Source organism: Oryctolagus cuniculus, chromosome 5 (genome assembly GCF_964237555.1).
Source record: "Oryctolagus cuniculus chromosome 5, mOryCun1.1, whole genome shotgun sequence".
Lineage (NCBI taxonomy): Eukaryota > Metazoa > Chordata > Mammalia > Lagomorpha > Leporidae > Oryctolagus > Oryctolagus cuniculus.
This window is the reverse complement of record NC_091436.1, coordinates 68,082,672-68,106,751: the sequence shown is the minus strand read 5'-3', so window position 1 is coordinate 68,106,751 and position 24,080 is coordinate 68,082,672.

Genomic DNA, 24,080 nt, shown 5'->3' with positions numbered 1-24,080 from the left:
TTTCTAAGCTAAAAATTGATTTAGATGGAAGCAGGTATTCTCTGTTCTAGTTATTCTATTCAGTTAATAGATTTTTTCAAAATCCCAGATTTATATTCTTCACCTAAAGGTAAAACTGAATTTCTACTGAATATAGATGGTAATTGAAACATATGTCCGTGATAATAAGAGGGTGTTGCTAGGGCGCCGAATTTCTCAGAAACACTAGTTCAAGTACAGAAACTAAGCTTAAACATGATAAAATTCTTATATTCTTATTTAATAACTACTTGTGATGACTATGATCTCCACACAACATTCGGACTGTGGTGATTTTCTTTTTCCTTCAAGACTTAGTTTTTTTTGTTTGTTTGTTTTTGTTTTTGTTTTTGTTTTTTTGATCAAAGGTGGAATAATGCTGGTGACATGCATGCCTGCTGGTGAAGTTCTCTCAGGCCTGTTAGATCTGTTGTCTTGACCCTTTCATGGTATATAATTACTAGTTTTTTAATTAATTTATTTATTTTAGAGGCAGAGTCACAGACAGAGAGAGGGAGAAACAGAGAGAAAGGTTCACTACCCAAATGGTGCCAATGGCTGGAGTTGGGCCATTGTTTATTCTGAACGAAGCCAGGACATTTTTCTTGGCCTCCCACATGGGTGCAAGGGCCCAAGTACTTAGGCTGTCCTCCACTGCCATCCCAGGCCATCAGCAGTGAGCTGAATCAGAAGTGGAGCAGCTGGGTCACGAACCAGAGCCCATATGGGGTGACAGCACCACATGCAGAAGCTTAACTCACCACAACACAGCTCTGGTTCCTACTAAGTCTTTTTTTTTTTTTTTTTTTGAACATTTATTTGAAAAAGTTACACACACATTCAGAGAGAGAGAGAGAGAGAGAGAGAGGTCTTCCATCCACTGTATCACTCCCCAAATGGCTGCAATGGCCGGGGCTGGTCCAGGCTAAAACCATAAGTCAGATACTTCTTCAGAGTCTCCTATGTGAGTACATGGTCCCAAGTGCTTGGTCCAACTATCTTCCTTTGCTTTATCAAGCATATAAGCAGGGAGCTGGATCAGAAGTGGAGCAGCCAGGTCTCAAACCAGTGCCAGAATCACAGGTGGTGGCTTTACTCACTCTGCCAGAATGCCATCTCCTAAAATTACTTGTTTTACTGGAGTTTGCTATCATATCCTTGATAAATATTATTGCATAGCCAAAGAATATTATTTGGTATTTATAGTATTTGACTTATTTTTGATCTAAATATTGAAATGCCTGAAATGCTCGCATTTCCTTAATAAATCTTTTTTGTTTCTCTTTCTAATTTTTTTAGTCTTCTTCATTTTTATTTTTGCAATCTCTTTTACATAGCTTCCACACATTCTACATTCTGTCTTTGATGCAACCTAGTTGATATTTTATATTTATTCATTGGATGATTAGTGTATATCAGTATGATTACAACCCCACAGTCTGGTGAAGCTACCATTTTTAACTTTAACAATTCCCTCATGCTGGAAATAGCAATTCATCACAGGACAGTGACTACTTATTTTATGTCAACTTTATATATCCCTCAACAGCATTTTGTAGCAAACAAGAATATTTTTTTGAATTCTCATTTATTATGTTACATGATACTGATTTATATATATATATACATATATATATATAATATCTATCTGTATATCTATCTATCTATTGTCTTACATATATATCATTGGTCTCTAGGTTTTCTTTACTTGCCCCTTTATACTACCAGATTTTTTTTTTGTTGGAGGTTTCCAGGGTTCCTTAGTGGGCATTTTCTCATATCTATTTTCTCAAAATAGTTAATACCACTTAGTTATTGTATTTTTAAATACATTATTAAACCATTTAGAGGCCAGTGTTTTTGTACAGCAAGTTAGGCCATCGCTTGCATTGTGATCCTGGGTGCTCCACTTCCCACCCTGCTCCCTGCTGCAGGACTGGGAAAGCACAGAGGATGTTCCAACTGCCTGGGCCCCTGCTACCCATGCAGGAAACACAGATGAAATTCTGTGTACAGCACGGTATATAGCCCCTTCCACTGTGGTAATTTGGGGAGTGAACCATCAGATAGAAGATTCTCCCTTTCTCTCTCTCTTTCGGTCTCTCTGTTCCCTTCCTCCCTCCCTCCTTCTTTGCAATTTTTCTTTCAAATAAACACAATAACTCTTTAAAAAGAAACTAAAGGCTGGCTCCAAGGCTCACTAGGCTAATCCTCTGCCTGCGGCGCTGGCACCCCATGTTCTAGTTCAGGTTGGGGCCCTGGATTCTGTCCCGGTTGCCCCTCTTCCAGTCCAGCTCTCTGCTGTGGCCCGGAAAGGCAGTGGAGGATGGCCCAAGTGCTTGGGTCCCTGCACCCACATGGGAGACCAGGAGGAAGCAGCTGGCTCCTGGCTTCGGATCAGCATGGTGCAGCCATTTTGGGGGGAGAACCAACGGCAAAGGAAGACCTTTCTCTCTCCATCTCACTGTCCACTCTGCCTGTCGAAAGAAAGGAAGGAAGGAAGGAAGGAAGGAAGGAAGGAAGGAAGGAAGAAAGAAAGAAAGAAAGAAAGAAAGAAAGAAAGAAAGAAAGAAAGAAAGAAAGAAAGAAACTAAAAATCATTGAGTGTCTGGCTATGTGTTAGGGACTAGTTAATGAGGATAATGTATACCCCAGCCTCAAACAAGAGTGTCAATTTGTTAAGTCAACAACAGGAGTCACTGTGCACTTACTCCTCATGTAGGATCTTTGTCCTTAGTGTGCTGTACATTGAGATTTAATGCTATAACTAGTACTCACACAGTATTTTTCACTTTGTGTTTCTGTGTGGGAGCAAACTGTTGAAATCTTTACTTAATGTATGCTAAACTGACCTTCTGTATATAAAGAGAAATGAAAATGAATCTTGATGTGAATGGAAGGGGAGAGGGAGTGGGAAAGGGGAGGGTTGCGGGTAGGAGGGACGTTATGGGGGGGAAGCCATTGTAATCCATAAGCTGTACTTTGGAAATTTATATTCATTAAGTAAAAGTTTAAAAAAAATTCACATTTTAGAAAAATCCTATATGTATCCTGGTTGAACATTATACAGTGTATACACATGTCAAAATATCACATGGTACACACACACACACAGATATATATATATATGTATATTTTTCAATTGTCAGTTATAATGGCTAACATTATATTAAAAATGTGCCTAGTGTAGCTAAAGCTATTCTCAAAAGTAAATTCATACTTTATTTATTATAGCATTTATTTAAAAAATTATTTTATTTTAAATAAAGAGATAGATTCACAGGGACATTGAGAAAGAGATGTTGTACTTATTCATTCACTTTCCAACTGTCCACAAAAGCCAGGGCAGGCTGCACCAGGCCAAATCCAAACCCAGAACTCATTTGGATCTCCATGTCGGTGACAGATAAATGCAATATAGTACATCAACAAAATAAATAGAAGAAGAAAAATCATTTGACCAAATACAACAACTGTTCATGATAAAACTAGGTGGAGAAGGAGCATATCTCACTACAAAAAAGCTATATATGACAAAACCATAGCTGTCATCATATTGAATAAAGGAAAGCTGAAAGCATTTCCACTAGAATTGGGAACCAGGCAAGCAGTTTAAAACTATCCCTTGCATAGTCAGCATACTATATCTGAGTACTGGTTCGAATCCTGGCTGCACTGCTTCTGATCCAGCTCCATGCTAATTTACCTGGAAAGGCAGCGGAAGATGACCAAAGTACCTAGAACCCTGACATCAATATGGGAGATCTAGATTCCACAACTCCTGGTTTCAACTTGACCCAGTTCCAACCATTGGGACCATTTAGAGAGTGAATCGAAGGATGGAAGATCTCTATCTGTCTATCTATCTATCTACATATCTATCCATCAATCCTTCTATTTATCTATTTATATTATCTCCATCTATCTTTATTTGTATCACTATATACATATAGGTATGTGTATCTCTCTATATAGAGGTAGATAGATATCTCCTCTCTCTGTCATGCTGCCTTTCAAGTAAAAAAAAAAAAATCTTTTAAAAATGGTCATCACTTGGCCTTAGTTTGTGGGCTTTACTATGAAGGGATTCCTATACTCAAGTAATCAGTTAGCTTTCAGCCAACATAAAGGTAAAATAAAGAGTTAATCATGTCATTTAGGTTTGCTTGATATGCACTGAGTCTCTTGATACCTGTGTCCCTGATGAGAAGTCTCTTGATTTATGGGAAATATACATCGGACATGCCCCTTGCCACCATTTCACTTCTCATATGTTTTCCAGTGTTTGCAAAATCATTAACAAAGAGTGACCCATCTGTAAGGCTTTATAACCAGAAAACTTTCCTGGGAAAGTAGCTGCTGCATCTTTTTAAGTTCACAGCTCAGGACTTACATAAAATGGACTTGGCAGGATTCTGCTTAGGAGTAGCAGAATCCAACTTACTGGCCTGTGTGAAATTTGATTAACTGAAATCTCATCAGTCCTCTTGCTGACCACTTCCCCAGAAAGAGGCAGCTGGGCTCCTGGGCAGCTATGTGACGAAGCAGAACTGAGTCAGCTGTCAGCCTGCTCACAGAAGGGGACCCTCCAGAGTAGACTACAGCTCTCAGCAAGAGCAGCATTGCCCTGGAGCAGAGACCCAGCTTCAACCGTTCCATGAACTAGCATGTCTATGCTCTCTCATTCAATCTTTCACCATTTAATAAGTGTATCTTGTTCTGGTGAAATATGTTGGCAATGTTGGCTTGGTTTTCAGATATCTGAAATAGGAACATCTTTTAACAAAGCCCAGGGATGTTACAAGTTCAAATCAGACATAAAGTTCTATTATAATTACTTGTCTCATTCAGAATGGTCTCAGAAACACCAGTCTGCATCTGGCAACCAAATTATGAGCATAAACAATTGAACTAGGAATGAGGATACATGGTACCTAGTGGTATTTTTTAAAAGTCTGTAAAAAGAATGATTTTTTCAAATCAGAGCTCATTTGAATAATAGTCAATAATGAAAGGATTAATCTAATGACAATTAAACATAACCCCTTAAGGCACGGTTTTCTATTATCATGGCTTATTTAGAAGAAAGAGAATTATTCAATGTTAGTCGTTATTTTTATTTTAGAATGTTTCCCTTGCATCGAATTAGGTCTTTTAAATATTGTAACATAAAACACATAAAAGTAGAAAAAGCTTAAATTTCATAGAGTTTTCACAGTCGTTTTTATAAGTATTTTCCATATTTAAATTTTTTTTCATTTATTTAAAAAATCATTAACATGCTCAGAAACAAGTCATGTGATCATAAACAGTCAGTGTGACTTTTATTAGATGCTACTGCTGAAACATAAAATTTTTCTCATCAACACTTGGAAGAAGAAGCATTATCATAATCTTAAAACCAGTTGGTTTAACAACTATTTTTACATGAAACATAATAAAATATATGTTCATATGTTACACATTATGTGATCATTTGGTGTACTGCTTCATGTTCAAAGATAACTGAAACAAAATTAATAAACAAATGATGCCTTCACTTGAGGACTCATTAATAAAATTATAAAGATACAAAGCAAGAGAATAGCTAACACATGAGACTGATGGAATGCTAACAATTATTTTTGCACTCTTTACTAATGAATTTAATTTACTAGTGAATTATTTTATTATGGGGATATTATAAATTTGTACTATGAGTATATAAAAGGAGAATTTAAAATTTATCCATTTTTTGTTTAGGCCAGGTTGAAATGAAGGTTTCACATGTTTTGAATGTTCCATTCTATTGCAAATACATATAAAATTGTGGATATTTAACATTTGTACCAGAAATTCAGCAGGAACTCGTATGCTGCCAAATTACATGGTGCCCTGATTATTCCATACATCTTTAAATCAGTATACTGAAAGCAAGCACCGCTAGTACTCCCCTCTCACCAAGTACTTCCTATTCAACATTTTGTGTATTAGGGCGCTATTAATCATCTGTAATCCTCACAAAACTCTTTTAAAGTAGGCCGTGGTCTTCTAATTAGCTTAACTTAATAGAATTAAAGTGATGTAGAGAAAGATTAATTAAATTGCAAATAATCTCATACGTAGTAAGTGGCAGAGCCAGACTTCAAACCCTGTCAGACTTCTTACACAGCCCAACAGCCTTTCTTATCAAGCTCATGGAATAGACATTTTCCTTCTTCTCCATATAAACTTGTTGTCAATGAGGTTTATCGAGATGAGTGGTGGGGTGGAATTTAGAATCCGTGAAAGTAATGAAAATAATCTCCTAAATAGAACCTTGAATTTCCAGTAAAGTTTGGAAATACTGCAAATCCACATGGATATATACAAATAAGCATATATAAATATTATATAATATATATATAGTATATAAAATATAAATAATATAAATGTATAAATATACAAATATAATATATGTAAATATGTAAACATATATATAAGCATAGAGTTGGTTTCCTTTTATGCAAATAGACATGTGAGTGCTTCCAACCATTGTAGTATAAGGCTATTCATCTATCTCAAGTGGATTTAGGCAGTGAATTATTCTTGAACAAGAATTTTCTAAGTAATTCAACAAAAAAATAACTTACCACATTTATGTTGCAAAGCATAATTCTTAGCCATAGCTTTATTAAAACAATGTGCCAAAATTATCATACATATGATAATATTTTGTTTAATCAATATTACGTAATTCTGGAAAATGAAATACAGAACATACATACATATATATGTGCATATATATATATATATATATGCCTGTGTTTTTGTGCATTTGTGTATTTGTGCAAGTTTCCATTAGATTTAGCTGGTGAAATCAAATAAAAGATTTTCTGGTAAACTTAGACTATACTATCTAAATCTAGCTTCCTGAGTTGCAAAGTTTATACTCTGCTTTATTGTTATACTATAAAACAGGGACATACTAACAAAATAATTTTGCTTGTCACCCATAGCAGAATAACCTTCTGGCCTGTTTCTTTGAACTTTTTCTATTTGTTGTTTCTAACCACTTACCTGATAGTTGAGAAAAATACAGTCTCTATACTTGGCATGGTTGAATAGTAATTCTTAATAGAAAAGTCTAGCAGCATGTCTTATGAAAAATTGAAAGAAAGAGTAGCTAAAAGTAAAAGGGCAAAGTTTAAAGTTATTCAATTTTTGAAAAACTTATATAGAAAAAACATAATATATAGAAGTATTCTTAAATACAATAAATTCTAATAAGAAGTAGGTTTAGGAAACATGAATACAGTTGCAAAACTTCAGGTGTAGATATCTCAGTTGAATTGAATGTCTCATATATGAAGATACTGTTTTAAATATTCACCAAATATATTCCTCCTTTTACAAGATTAGAGTTTATGAGTCAACCGAACAAATATTTTTGATGTAGTAAGGAAAATATTGTAAAAGTATTCACAGAATATTACTTAATACCAATATAGGAAACATTGGAAATCACACATGAAATAAGTAAATAGTTTCCATATAAAGACAATCTAAAACTAGTTTTTAAGAGGGTTTCTTCCTCCCTACTCTATCAGTGAAAATATTTAAGGAAAATGTGATCAAAATTGAGGCATGAAGACATAGAAAACCTAAATAGGCCAATAACCAAGATAAAGACTGTTTCAGTTATAAGTGCCTTTCCAACAAAGAAAAGCATAGAACAGGGTGGGTTCATAGCTGAATTATTCCAAGTCTTTAAATGATTAACTCCAAGTCTTCTAAAACTATATAAGGCAAATGAAAAAGATGGGATCTTCCCAAACTACTTCTAGGAGACCAGTAACACTTTATCTCCAAACCAGATAAAAATATAAAGAAAAAGCAGACATATAGACTAATATCCCTTCTGAACATTCCTGCAAAAATCCTTAAAAAGATGTTCTCTAATCAAACTCACCAAAATATCAAAAAGATCATATAACCTTTACTAAGTGGAATTTATCTTTGAGATGTAGGGATGGTTCAACTTATACAAATCAATAAACATGATATATTGCCTTAACAAATTAAATAATAAAAATTATATGATTATCTCAACAGATGCAGATAAAGCATTTGATAAAATACAATAACCTTCATGAGAAAAAAAAAAAAGTTAAGCAAATTGGGGATAGAAGAAATATTCTCAACCCAGTTAAGGCAATATATGATAACCTACAGGCAACATAATATTGGAAGTTGGAAGAGCTTACACTACAATCCAGAAACAAGCAATTATACCCAATGTCAATGCTACCATTCAATATATTGCTAGAATTCTTAACCAAATCCATTAGACAAGAAAAAGAAATTAAAGGGATACAAATGGGAAAAGAGGAATTAAAATTATCTCTGCTTGTACATGACATGGTCCTATATATAGGGGAACCAACAGACTACACCAAGAAACCATTGGAATACATAAGAGAGTATGGCAATGTTACAGGACATAAAATGAGCACACAAAAGTAAATAACATTTGTATGTACATGCTTGAGAAACAACTTTAAAGATTAGTCCTATGTGTAATAATTACAAAAATCTTCTAATGATTTTGGATATATTTAACCTGGAATGTGAAACAGCTCTACAATGAAAATTATATAACATTAAGGAAAGAAATGGACGACACAAAAATAAATGGAAGAATCTCCCATGTTTGTGGATTGGAAAAATTAATATCATAAAAATATCCGTATCACCAAAGATAATTTAGATTCAATGTGATTACAGTCAGTATACCAATAATATTTTCTTGGATGTAGAAAAAAGACTTAAATTTCTATGGAAGCTAAGAGACCCTAATGGCTAAAGCAATACAACACAATAAAAACAAATAGAGTCATCACAATAGTAGATTTCAAGATGTGTTAGAGGGCAGTTATAATCAAAATATTATGATACTGGCACAAAAGTAAACATGGGCCAACAGAACAGATTAGAAACCTCAGAAATAAATCCTCATTTTTACAATAAACCAATCTTTGAGAAGTGAGCTAAAACCATTCCCTGAATTGAGAGAATAGTCTCTTTGGAAAATGATGTTCAGAAAAGTGTATTTCTACATGCAGAATTATGAAACAAGATCCCTATTTTACACCCTATACAAAAATCAATTCACAATGAATCAAGGATCTAAACCTAAAATCTAAAGACATCAAACTAGTAGAAAAAAGCAGTGGGGAAACAAAACAAAACATGTTAACAGGAGTGCTTCTTGGATAAGACCCTAGAAACACAAGCAACAATACAAAAATAAACAAATGGGATTACATCAAGATAAGAAGCTTCTGCACAGCAAAGGAAACTCAACAAAGTGAAGGGGCAACTGATCAAATGGGAGAAAGTGTTCGCAAACTGCACATGTGATAAAAGGTTAATATCCAAAATATATATGAAACTCAAGAAATTCAAGAGGAAAAATGCAAATAATCCAGTTAAGAGATGGTCAAAGGATATAACATGCATTTTTCAAAGGATGAAATATAAGTGGCCAACAGACACATGAAAAAAAGCTCAGGAGCACTAGACATCAGGGAAATTAAATGAAAAACCACAAGGAATTTTCACTTCACCCAAGAAAGAATGGCTACTATCCAAAAATGAATGAATAAATAAATAAGAAATAAATAAGAAAAACTGACATGGATGTACAGAAAAAAGTCTCTACTATACTCTTAGCAGAAATATAAACTAGTACAACCATTATAGAAGACAGAATAGGGATTCCTCAAAAATATGAAAATTTACCTACCTTGTGACCCACCCTGCTCACTCTTAGGAATTTACTCAAAGAAAATGACATCAGAATTAGGTGACATATAAAGCATACAAACAAGTAATGTATATGATTGACATTGACAGCTTGGAATTTGATTGTTGTTTATAGCCCTTGCCTACTCCTGTGGAATGGTGGACTTTCTACTTCCTACTTGTTGAATTCTTTATTTAGGATATGGTTAACCTTGTGATTATGTAGATTGAGAGTATGTTAGTGCAAAAATTAAAAGAAAAAAATAATGAAATGAAGGATAGAGGGAGGGTGGGAAATAAAGATATATGTTTAAAATTGTATATATGAAATACATGACAGAAATACTTATTAAATAAAGAATAGAGTTGATCCAACACCTTATAAAGAAGATCTACAGATGTCAATTCACTGTATGAAAATATCATTTGGAAACTGAAATGTAGGTAGTAAGGATATACACTTCACATCTATTAGAAGTGATAAAACCTAAAACACTGACACTAGCAAATGCTAGTGAGAATGTGGAGCACAAAAGGAACCCAAAAGGACAAGAATTGGGTACAGTAGGCTTTGCTACCTCTTGGTATATCCATGTCTCATATTGGAATTCCAGTGTGAGTCCCGGTTACTCCACACATCATATCAAGCTTCCTATTAACACATCGGGAAGGCAGATGATTGCCAAAATACTTGTGTACCACACATGTGAGGGACCTGAATGGAGGACCCTGGCACCTGCCTTTGGCCTCTCCTAGCCCTGGCTGTTGAAGGCCTTTGAGAAGTGAATCTGTGGATGGAAACCCTCTCTCTCTCTCTCTCTCTCTCTCTCTGTGTGTGTGTGTGTGTGTGTGTGTCCTCTTTTATCTCTCTCATTCTGCTTTTCAAACAAATTAAAATGTAGAAAAGGGGGCCAGTGATGTGGCACAGTAGGTTAAGCATCAGCCTGCAGGACTGGCATCCCATTTGTGTGCCAATTAGAGTCCTGGCTGATCAACTTTTAATCCAGCTCCCTGGTGATGGCTTGGGAAAGCAGTAGAAGATGGCCCAAATGCTTGCACCTCTGTGTCTACTTGGGAGACCTGGAGGAAGCTCCTGGCTCCTGGCTTCGGATCAGCCCAGCTCCAGCCATGGCCATTTGGGGAGTGAACCAGCAGATGAAAGATTTTCTGTCTGTAGCTCGACCTCTCAAATAAATAAATAAAATCTTTAAAAAATATAAAAACAAAAAACAACGAGAATCCATACATTGCTTACAGGAAAGAAAAATAGGATTCATGATTGCAGGACAATATTGTTAAGAATGTTTTTGTTTTTAGAATAAACTGCCAAAATGTCTTCCAAAAGAGTTGCTCTGTCCATGAAAGATATGAAGAAAATTTTGATGGATATTATTGTCAAAAGGCAAATGTCAGAAGTCCACATGTTATATCATTCTACTCTGTGACATTCTAGAAAAGGCAAAACAATGGAGGTGATAAAAATAGAACTGGCTTACTATGCTTGAAGGGAAGAAAGGAGGAATAAATAGGAAAAGCACAGAGAATTTTTAGCGCCATGAAACAACACTGCGTGATATTACAATGGTGAATATATATCATAATTTATTCAAACCCATAGACTATACAACACTAGAAATTATAATTAATATAAACTGTTGATTTAGGGTTATAACAATATAAATTCAGGCTCACAAATTTCAAAAAGCACATCACTATGATGATAGTGAATAAAGCTGTACATGTAGGGGTACAGAGGTCATGGGGGAACTCTGTACATTCAACTAAACTCTACTATAAACATAAAACTGCTTTAAAAGCAAAGCTTATTAATTATTTAAAACCCGTAGTAAAAATAAATAGTTCCAAGTGGAAACTTGGAGGAAATGATAATGAATTGAAATTTTGAATAAGAAGGTTAATAAAATAAACTCTTATAAATTCATACTGTTCTCCCATTTAAAACACATGAATATATGTTTAAATTATAACAATGAACTATTGGTGTGTAATATTTATATGGGTGTAATATATATATGCATAACAATAGTTCCACCAAAATTGAACAGAAGAATATAATTTTGAGCAGTAAAATTTATGTTTGAGAATATACTGGAACTATGTATAAGTCTAAAACTGTCTCTTGTACATTAAATTTTATATAACAATTTCTAGAGTTGCCAAAGAAATATATAAAAATAATGAAAGATTATTTTAAACAATAAAAATAGTACATTAGAAAACACGAAATGTTAAATAAACCATTTAAGGAGGAATATAAGGAAAAAGTCATGAAGCTTGCAGAAAGCTAAAAAGAAATCCAATTGCATCAATATATTTAAAACAACACGTCAATAATAGCATTAAATGTAATTTCCTTAATCCAGTCAAAAGACAGAAATTAAGTAATATTATTAGGACTGACTATAAAACACATTGGTTGAGGATATCAACAAAATCAAACAAGTAGAAATTCATACAGTCCTGGTTGTGATATAAAATTTTATACAATTTTATGATGTAAATAATTTTGTCAACATTTTATGATATGAAAAGCAATTTTCCATTTCTTTTGGAGATCAGCAGATATTACCCTGTGACCCAATCACTTCATTGCAAGTATTTATTCAAGATTTAATAAACTTAGGTTCACAGAAAAAAACTGTGTAAGTAAATATTCACAGCAGCCCATTGGTAATAGTCACATTTGGAGACAATAAAAATGCTCTTCACTAGCATCCCACTTACCAGGGAAATTAGGAACAGCCTATTGAGACACCCAGTGATTGATCTCAAAATAGTTATGTTCAGCAAAAGAAGCAAATAAAATATGATTGTATAGGAGGACATCATGCTGAATAAAATAAGCCTGGTCCAGAGGGACAAATACCAAATGTTCTCCCATATATGTGGACGCTAAAATTTTAAAAAGAAAGAAAGAAAAAAAAAGAATGCATTCTGTTATTATATATGTATACAATGTATATGTTTGCATATGTATATACATGTCAATAATATACACATATATAGATAAAAAGACACACACATACATGCACACATACATGTACAAGCTCTAGAAAATTCAAACTACATTTACAGAAAGCAGATCATTGGATTCCTAGGATGGAGGAAAATTGATGCTGAAGACATTTTGAAACATTTTTGTGTGAAAGAGCTGCTTATGTTTTAGATATGGGGAGGATTCCACAGCTAGATAATGTGTTAAAATTCATCCAACTTTATTTGAAATTTATTGTAGTTCAGTTGTAACTCAATAAAATAGAAAATTTCAAATATATAATTGGCTAGCAAATGTATTTACAGGAAACAGAACAGAAATTATTTACAATTAAATATAATACTAAAGAGAGGAGGTAGGGGTCACTGTCTGGCTCATGGTTAAGCTGCCACTTGGAGAGGCTAGCATCCCATATCAAAGGCCTGAGTTTCAGGTCTGGCTCCACTATGCATTCTAGTTTTCTGCTTACATGAATTTTGGGAGCTGGTAGATAATGGATCAAGTACAAAGGCCCCTGCCACCCAGGTAGGGGATGCAAACTGAGTTCAAGGTTCTTGGCTTCAGCCTGATCCAGATGTGGATGTTAGCAAGGACCCAAAAGAAGCGGACGAGTGTGGGGTAGCATTCTCTCTCTCTCTCTCTCTCTCTCTGAATTTGAAAAAAATAAATAAAAGGTTTTAAAAAGTGGATGTATGTAAGTATACGAAGAATAATGCATCATAAAGTTATAATTATTTTTCAGGTAAAAATTTGGCCATGTGCTAATGTTACCCTGTGATTGTATAACACTCCCCCACACACAATTAACACAAAATTGCTTCATCTAGAATAAGATTATATAAAAGAGCCAGATTGAATTAAGTTTTATGACTTTTAAATTTCAATTAAAAAAGAAAATATCCTTTTAACAAAAGGCAAAATAAGGCTGCTACAGTTATAAGATGACTTCAGCTAATCTTATGTGAACATGTGATTTAGCCAAGAAACAAATTTTCATTTAACATCTTCCTTTAAGAAACCTTATAAAAAATAATATGGAATTTCAATTTTCATAAATTGAATAAACTTATAGTTTAATCTGCCCAGGGTTTTTAGTTGTCTAGAAACAGAGGTAATTACAAAATAAAATAGAATGAAAAGTCAATCTAATGAAAGCGGATTCCTTACTGGCTAATGACATTTAATTCTTGGAAGGAACAACAGGGAATAAAATCATTGGAAATAGGGATATCGCAAGGGAGAGCACAGGTGAAATCCAGCTACAAAGAAATGGTTATCAAATTCAGTCAGTGGCACAAAAATGAGGACATACCTGCACCCATGAGACAACATGAAATAAAATATGTTCAGGGCAAGTAAGTTATTTTAGATTGTGACCTCATTAACAATATCTTACTATTTTTAGACCAACAATAAGATTACATCATCTTTAAATGTTTATTTCTTTGTAGACTGAATAAATGGATATCTTAGAAATTTTATATTCTATAGAATTGATGAAAGCCATAGTGGAAATAATCTGTGTTGTTATAAATCAAATCCTAAAGTACCCATTTTTTGTAACAAACAAGTTTCAGTTATCAAAAAAAAAAGGTTATGGCAGGTTGTTTTTCAAAGAAAATATTTCAATTTATGGAAAGTTTGGAAGATCATAAATTATGTTTGTGTAATACAAAATTTTGAATGAACTTCAAACTATGCTGTTAAGACTTTTTACTTTGATCAACAGTATTAAAAAAAGATTGTGAGAATTATAAATCCTCAAATTTTTTATAATTTGTATTTTTTTCTTTTTTTAAGATTTATTTATTTATTTGAGAGTAAGAGTTACATGCAGAGAGGCGAAGCAGAGAGAGAGAGAGGTGTCTTCTACCCGATGGTTCACTCCCCAATTGGCCGCAAGGGCCTGAGCTGTGCCAATCCGAAGCCAGGAGCCAGGAGCTTTCTCTGGGTCTCCCACAAGGTACAAGCGAGCCCAAGAACTTAGGCCATCCTTTACTGCTTTCCCAGTCCCTGGCAGAGAGCTGGATGGAAAGTGGAGTGGCTGGGTCTCCAACTGGCTCCCATATGGGATTCCGGCACTTCAGACCAGGACGTTAACTTGCTGCACCACAGTGCCTGCCTCCAAATTAATTATAATTTTATATACAATCTTCATGGTATATATTGAACATTATTTTCTAGGTAAGGACTGACTATGTTACAAAAATGTCTTCAAATCAATATTAATAGGATCGTTAATGTGTGGTTTGGAAGTTAACTGTATGTTACATTGCATTTAAATGAAATGCTATTTTTAGAGTTTCTTATTTTATACACCAATAAATATCTCTTACCAACTTTTAAACATGATAGTCAAAATTATCATAAAATTTTCGTCTCCTATATATAATAATTCTGGAAATGAAGATACTATAAGTCATATTCAAATGGAGTTAAAATTTTCCATTGAAGTAAACATTTCCATCATATGAAAAAAGACTGACTGCTCAATAATAGTTCAAGCCTGAGTATTAAGAAAAAGTTTTAGAAAAAACTTTTAGAAAGAAATAGTGTATTTTTTAAAGACCTATCATTGCCATTTTTATGTGAGATGATTTTAAAATTATCTCTAAATACCCGAATGCTACAACTTGGTTCATAATTTCTGTTGCTATAACTGGCTCTTTCCTTCAGCTAATCACATCTAAGCAACTAGTTATATAATACTAACTGAAATGTAAAAATGGTCAAAATCCCACATAAACCTATACGACAATTTAGTTTTTGAACACAACTTTGGTCTATCACTGTAGTTTATCTTTAAGAAGAAGTGAACATTGTAAGAATTTTGTTTTGTTTTGTTTTGCTTTGCTTTGTTTTAGATAGTTACTGACTTTTAAGGATTGGGAATGGAGGTACCATTGTAGCAAAGAAGCTCTACAGAATTAAATGTGTATACATTTCTTTAAAGCTTGGTACAATTAGGTTTTACTTTACTGACATTTTTCTTTTTTCAACTTGCCAGGACCAAGGGTCTAATTTAGGGCTTAATTTTGAAAGCTTTGGAAAGCAAAGTCTGACATTTATACCATTATTTCTCCATGTGTTCTAAAGCAGTGTGTAATGCAATCATACTCCTAATAATTATTTTATTATTGCCATTACCTCTTAAAATAGCAGAGAAAGCTTTTAGTTGTAAAGTTCCAGCAATTTAGTTTAACATAAGAAACAAAGACAGAATGCATTTCTTGAAATTTAAATTATGTTTCATCCAGAAACAACAAAACTCTAAATCTGTATCTGTTCAACTAGGGCTAATGTGATATAATGAAAAACATTATTCCTGTAGATGTGCAAAAGTTTATAATTATTCATGCTAGGAGGATTTCACACTCAAGATCACAAATTTGTCTTTTTGCACCCACTTTTTAAAACAAATACAAGCAAAATAGCCAAGTAAAATCATGCTCTAAGTAATGAAATACTAATCGTGGTCAAGTATATATATTTCTTTTTTTTTAAAAGATGTATTTATTTGAAAGTCAGAGTAACACACAAAGTGAAGGAGAGGAAGAGAGGAAGAGAGAAAGAGAGAGATCTTCCATCTTCTGATTCACTCCCAATTTGGCTGCAATGGCCGGAGCTGTGCAGATCTGAAGCCAGGAGCCAGGAGCCTCTTATGGGTCTCCCATGTGGGTGCAGAGGCCCAAGGACTTGGGCCATCTTCTACTTCTTTCCCAGGCCGTAGCATAGAGCTGGATCGGAAGTGGAGCAGCTGCGACTCGAACTGGCACCCATGTAGGATGCTGTAACTGCAGGGGCATCTTTACCTGCTATGCCAAAGTACCAGCCTCTGGGTCTTTTTTTTTTTTTTTTTCTTTTTCATTTCCAATTCTCTTTATATACAGAAGATCAGTTTAGCATACATTAAGTAAACATTTCAACAGTTTGCTCCCACACAGAAACATAAAGTGAAAAATACTCTTTGAGTACTAGTTATAGCATTAAATCTCAATGTACAGCACACTAAGGACAAAGATCCTAAATGAGGAGTAAGTGCACAGTGACTCCTGTTGTTGACTTAACAAATTGACACTCTTGTTTATGGCATCAGTAATCACCCTAGGCTCTTGTCATGAGCTACCTAGGCTATGGAAGCCCCCTGAGTTCACTGACTCTGATCATTTTTAGACAAGGCCATGGTCAAAGTGGAAGTTCTCTCCTCCCTTCAGAGAAAGGTACCTCCTTCTTTGATGACCCATTGTTTCCACTGGGATCTCACTCGTGGAGATCTTTCATTTAGGTTTTTTTTTTCCCCCAGAGTGTCTTGGCTTTCCATTCCTGAAATACTCTCATGGGCTTTTCAGCCGGATCCGCATGCCTTAAGGGCTGATTATGAGGCCAGAGTGCTATTTAGGACATCTGCCATTCTATGGGTCTGCTGTGTATCTCACTTCCCATGTTGGATCATTCTCTCCCTTTTTGATTCTATCAGCTAGTATTTGCAGACACTATTCTTGTTTATGTGATCCCTTTGGTTCTTAGTCCTATCATTATGATCCATTGTGAACAGAAATTGATCACTGGGAGTAGTGAGATGGCATTGGTACATGCCACCTTGATGGGATTGAATTCAAATCCCCTGGTATGTTTCTAACTCTACTGTTTGAGATAAGTCAGCTTGAGCATGTCCTGAATTGCACAGTTCTTCCCTCTCTTATTCCAACTCTTATATTTAACAGTAATCACTTTTCAGTTAAGTTTCAGCACTTAAGAAGAATTGTGTATTGATTACAGTATTCAACCAAAAGTATTAAATACTAAGAGGGATAACATATCAAGTTGCTCATCAACAGTCAGGGCGAGGGCTGATCAAGTCACCGTTTCTCATAGTGTTCATTTCACTTTAACAGGTTTCCTTTTTGGTGCTCAGTTAGTTGTCACCTATCAAGGAGAACAAGTGGTATTTGTCCCTTTGGGATTGGCTTATTTCACTCAGCATAATGTTTTCCAAATTCCTAACAGGGATCACTTTTCAGTTAAAATTTAAACACCTAAGAATAATTGTGTGTTAATTACAGAGTTCAACCAATGGTACTAGAACAAAAAAAATACTAAAATGGATAAAGTATTACAGTGTACATCAACCGTCAGGACAGGAGCTGATCAAGTCACTGTTTCTCACAGTGTCCATTTCATTTCAACAAGTTTCCCCTTTGGTGCTCAGTTAGTTGTCGCCGATCAGGAAGAACATATGATATTTGTCCCTTTGGGACTGGCTTAATTCACTCAGCATGATGTTTTCTAGATTCCTCCATCTTGTTGCAAATGACCGGGTTTCGTTTTTTTTTTACTGCTGTATAGTATTCTATAGAGTACATGTCCCATAATTTCTTTATTCAGTCTACTGTTGATGGGCATTTGGGTTGGTTCCAGGTCTTAGCTATTGTGAATTGAGCTGCGATAAACATTAACGTGCAGACAGCTTGTTTCTTTGCCAATTTAATTTCCTTTGGGTGAATTCCAAGGAGTGGGATGGCTGGGTTGAATGGTAGGGTTATATTCAGGTTTCTGAGGAATCTCCAAACTGACTTCCATAGTGGCTTAACCAATTTGCATTCCCGCCAACAGTGGGTTAGTTTTCCTTTTTCCCCACATCCTCTCCAGTATCTGTTGTTGGTAGATTTCTGAATGTGAGCCATTCTAACTCTAACTGAGGTGAGGTGAAACCTCATTGTGGTTTTGATTTTCATTTCCCTGATTGCTAGTGATCTTGAACATTTTTTCATGTGTCTATTGGCCATCATGTTATGAAATATATGTACTTCTTCTTTACAAAAGAAATATATATATTTAATAACATGAAAATACTAATTTGCTCAGTGAGATTATCTTACTTCATACTGAATCATCTGTTTCTTAAAGTTCTATCTGAATGAGAATATGGTGAAAAGAGTTAACTTTAAAATTCAGCAGTGATGGTCAGCTGTGTGAAATCTACTTTTGGAAAGCCAGAAAAAATAAAAGACAGAACACTGAAAAGAGGAGGGGTAGGTTTTTGACCTAATGGTTAATATGCCACTTATGACAGCTGTATCTCATATCCATGTCATGGAGTCTGGATTGGTGTCTCTTCTGATTCTAGCTGTCAGCTAAATGCAGAACCTGGGAGGCAACAGGTGTTAGCTCAAGTAGTTGAGTCCCTGTCACTCAGGTTGGATTCAGGATTGAGTTCCTGGCTCCTGACTCCTGGCTTTAGGCTTTGGACAGGTCCAGCTCTAGCTCTTGTGTGCATATGGGGAACGAACCGACAGATCATAGATTTCTAATTCATCTTCTCTCTGTCTCTCTGTCCGTCTGATTCCCTGCCTCTCAAATTAATAAAATAATTTGATAAATAAAGATATAAAGACATTGACAATATGAAATAACTAAATTTGATATTTCACTTAATCTTATAAATCAATAAGCGTATATTAAGTGTATATTATGTACTCTTTCAGTTTGTTACTAAACATAGTGTGTAAATTTATCAACTCTCTGATTGTAAAGTTATGGCAATTTGTTTGAGTTCATTAGTTCTCTTCTGGCCTTATTTTCTCATGTATTCATCTATAACTACATGAACCATCACATTATTGACTCTCTCTTTCATACCTGAGCAGTCTTTTCCTTTTCACTCTGCAAAAACACCACAACCATGCAAAATATAACTCATATAAATCCTCAGCCCTTTACTCAAGATGCTAGACAAATCACAGAAACCTAGATATTGGGTTCATTACAATATCCTGGTGCACATTCTAACCTGCCCTATATATTGCCTATACATCTTTCTTTCACACATACTAATAAACTCTCTTTCATGTTTTCTTCAATTTTAAATATAAATTCATCTTCAAATTTCCTATGTACTCTGTTATAAAGAGACGAAATCTTCTTGGATACTATTTATGTAAATAAGAACCATCAATTAAGTACTCTCTGAATGCCAACTTGCACTACTTCTAATTTGTATCACTACCTTTAATTTTATAATTATATTTGCACATGGCTTCTTGTTTCATTTGCTGAAAATTAAGGAAAATACCTGCCTAAAAATTACTGTATTTTTATGTGATTATTCTTAGGGCAAGGTACATTTTTAAAAGCTTATTTAGAAATCAAATTTAAAAATCTCTCATGGCAAAGTGTTCAAATATGAAAAAAATTAGAAATATCAAATCTGTTCTTTAAAGCACTCCATACAGGGATTTTATTTCAAAAAGTACTATTTGAGTTGTGTGTGTAGAGTTCTAGTGGGCTCCTCAGCTCCACGAATTAGAGCATATAATTATAAAAATGGAGCTAAGAGTGGAGGACTATTGAGTCGGCCTTGTGCTAACTGGTTTGCTCCCCAAATGTTCACAGCACCTAAGGCTGGGCCAGGCTGGAGTCAGGAGCCTGGAACTGTATCCAGGTCTCCCATGTGTATGGCAGGAGTCCAAGTGCTTGGGACAACTTCCACTGCTTTCTGAGATACATTAGCAGTGAACTAGAACGGAAGTGGAGCAGTGCAGACGCCATGGGTGTGTGGATGGGGGCTTAACCTGTTGCACCACACCCTGGCCCCAGATGTTAATCTTGATTATCTGGCCAAAGTAGTGCCTGCAGTGTTTCTCTACTATGAAATTACTCAACACCTGCTACCTACAAGTACTATACTCTTTGAAGTTAAGTGTCTATTCATAGTCCATAAAAGATGGAGAATAGTGGTTCACCTCCTAAAAGGAGGTGAATTATGAATTATTTGAGAATGTTCAGCATGGAAGATTTGTCCATTCTTCCCATATTTATATAAGTATGTACAAATTTATCAATCTATTTATTAAATCATTTGTATATATCAATATAACCTCAAGATGATACTCCCATCTTTGCATTAGAAAAGATGAGTTGTAACATATGTCTGCAAGATTTTGTGTGGATACACATTTTCAAGTAGGTTCTGTAATAACCTAGGAAATTCAGTTGATGATGATAATCCAAGGCAAGATGCACTCATTAGCCAAATATTTGCCACAAGAGTTCAAAAGTTTAAAAAGGTCAAAAAGCATTTGAAACCTAAATACAACACTTGAAGAATTTTAAGTGAAAAGTCTTATAAAAGAAGAAAGACAAGAGTTATCTTTAATACATACAAAGTGAAAATACATGGAAGAACAGTTTTGGAACCAGGAAAAAAGTAAGGATACTTGTAGAGAAGTGAATTTTCAAGAAGACTTAAGGGGGACTATCACTGTGGTGTATGAATAAAAATGACACCTGTAGTGCCCACATCGAATATGGGGGCCAGTTCAAGTTCCAGCTGCTCTGCTTCTAATCCACCTCCCTGCTAATGTGCCTGAGAAAGCAGCAGAAAATGGCCCACGTGCTTGGGCCCCTGTACCCATGTGAGAGACCTGGAAGAAGCTCCCAGTACCTAGGATCGGATCGACTAAGCTCTGGACATTGCAGCCATTTGGGGAGTGAACAGTGGATAGAAGACCTCTCTGTCTGTCCTTTCTCTCTCTGTAACTCTGCCCTTCAAATAAGTAAATAAATCTTAAAACAAAGAAGAATTAAGGATCACTTCTTTATCTCATTTGGAAAAAAAATTATTTCCATTTAATATCAATAAATAAACTGAATTTTAGTTTTTTTTATACTCATTTATTTGGTAGAGTGACATGGTGGGGGGGCAGGGTAGCGATCTTTCAAATGCTGATTCACTCCTCAGATGGTACGACAACTGGGGCTAGACCCTGGTGAAGCTGAGAGCCAGAAACTTGGTCTCAAGGTCTCCCACGCATGTGGCAAGGGGCCATCATCTGCTGTTTACCCAGGCACGTTGATATGGAGCAAGATAGGAAGCAGAGCATCTGGTACTAAAGCTACATTCTGAATACTTGGCACTGAAAGCTTAATCCGATTGCACCATAATGCTGGCCCCATGAATTTCAGTCTTGTTAAATGACTTCCTTTTTGTTAAGTAAAAGGAAAAACACATCTCTAAAGCAGTGTGTTCTTGTTATATATAAGAATTTCAAGAGGATAGACCACTTGTTGACACTGAAACATTTTTTCTTATTTTTCTAATATGTTCAGACATGAAGCATATTAAAGAGTGATAAATTAATTTAGTGATCATTGGTAAACTAATTATTATATCTAATCATTTATTTAGGCTATCATTTAATATATGACTTTATATTAATGAGAAAAATTTAATAGAAATAAATTGAATATTTTGTTTTATAAACTTCATGTATTGATGTCCCTATAAATCATAGACTACTGTTTAAATATCAAATATACTCTTTATATTTACCTTCATATTTAGGCAAATCAGCCATAACATTTTGCTGATAAGTAAGCACATGACTGTCAGGAAACACTGTCTATAATCATGTAGTTTATTGAAACTCTCGTACCATTTTCATTTCTGTTGCCATCCTTTAATGAAGGAATTTATCTTAAAAACTTGACATTCAAATTCTTCAGGACAATATGTCATATTTAGTGTTTTTAAGGTACCTCTCTCACTTTCTAGGCAATGAGCAGAAGTAAATCATATGGAGTGCAATGTCTTATTCATCACAAGTTATTTAAATGTCTAGTTCACAACATGAAATGGTAAATCATTTAAAATAACTCATTCAAACACTTCACACAATATAAAAAATGAAGTGGAAATATGTGGATATTATGGGGGATGAAAAGAAATAAGACAGAGAGTCAGAAAGAAAAGAAGAATGAAGATAAAGCTTTTAAAAAGTGGGAAAAGTAAAGTCACCTCCTATCTAACCTTTATAGCAGTATGGGGTAAAGCTGAGAAGTATGTCTTTCTCATTTGCCTCCAATATGATCTCCCTATTTAAAGTTCACTCTGCTTCATGTGAATAATGTATGTGAGCTGACATTCCAGGATAAGAAGAAATAACATGAGGCATCATTTAACAAGCAGTAAGTGAACAATATAATTTCCTAATATACTACAAAAGAAAAACCAATTTTATCAAATCAAGTCAAAATAACTATGAAGCTTTTAAAATAACATTTCTTAGATTAAGCATAAACAATATTTTCTATTTTACATAATATGAGGAAATATATGAAATACTACCCTTTAAATGTCCATTCTAAGCTTAATTCATGCAGTAAAAACTGCTACTCTTAGATAAATTATGTGATTTAAATAAAACTTATGATTAGCAAAACAGGAGAGAGAAGAGTACAGGAATATTTCTAATATTAAAGGCTGTTAAGGAACTAATGCTGCAATATTTCATGTCTCAAGCACTGTAAAAAAGGAGTAGTTAACAATGATAAATTTTCAAAATCACTGAAACATCCAAGTTGTTCAATTCACTTTCAAAACATATTATTTTGCATTATAATTTTTCTGCTGTAAGTTTTTCTCTAAGATCTGTACTTGTCTTCTTCAAATTATCAGATAGTCTCCAAAACTGAATTTCCATGCATATTCCAAAGTCAGATTGCTTATTTCAACTAGGATCTGCTACCATCTTAATTGTGAAAACATTTAGTGTACATGTAAACTTTGAGGATTTGATATTTTAATTTTTAAAATTTATTTTTCATTTTATTTCAAAGACAGAGATCATCCATCCATTGGCTCACTTCCAGAATGCCCACAATAGCAAAGCTTGACCATTCCAGTGTCACAAGCCTGAATGTCAACCTGGGTCTCCCACATGAGTGGCAGGAACCCATACACTTGAAGCATCACTTGCCACCTCCCGGGGAGCAATTTAGAAGGAAGCTGGATCAAAAGAGCAAGAACTGGATACATTGATGTGAAGTTTGGTCATCCCAAGAGACACTGACATTTTTAAAAATCTTACTCTTTTTTTTTTTATTTGATAGGTGGAGGTAGAGCTATAGACAGAGAGAGAGAGAGAGAGAGAGAGAGAGAGAGAGAAAGTTCTTCCTTCCGTTGGTGCACTCCCCAAATGGCCGCTATGGCAGGCGCGCTGCGCCGATCTGAAGCCAGGAGCCAGGTGCTTCTCCTGTCTCCCATGCGGGTGCAGGGCCCAAGCACTTGGGCCATCCTCCACTGCCCTCCTGGGCCACAGCAGAGAGCTGGACTGGAAGAGGAGCAGCCGGGACTAGAACTTGGTTCCCATATGGGATACCGGTGATGCAAGTTGGAGGATTAACTAAGTGAGCCATGGCGCCAGCCCCTTACTCTTTTAATATCTGACTATGCTTAAGTATATTCATTTATTAAGCCAAATCATAATTTTCTCATGGTTTC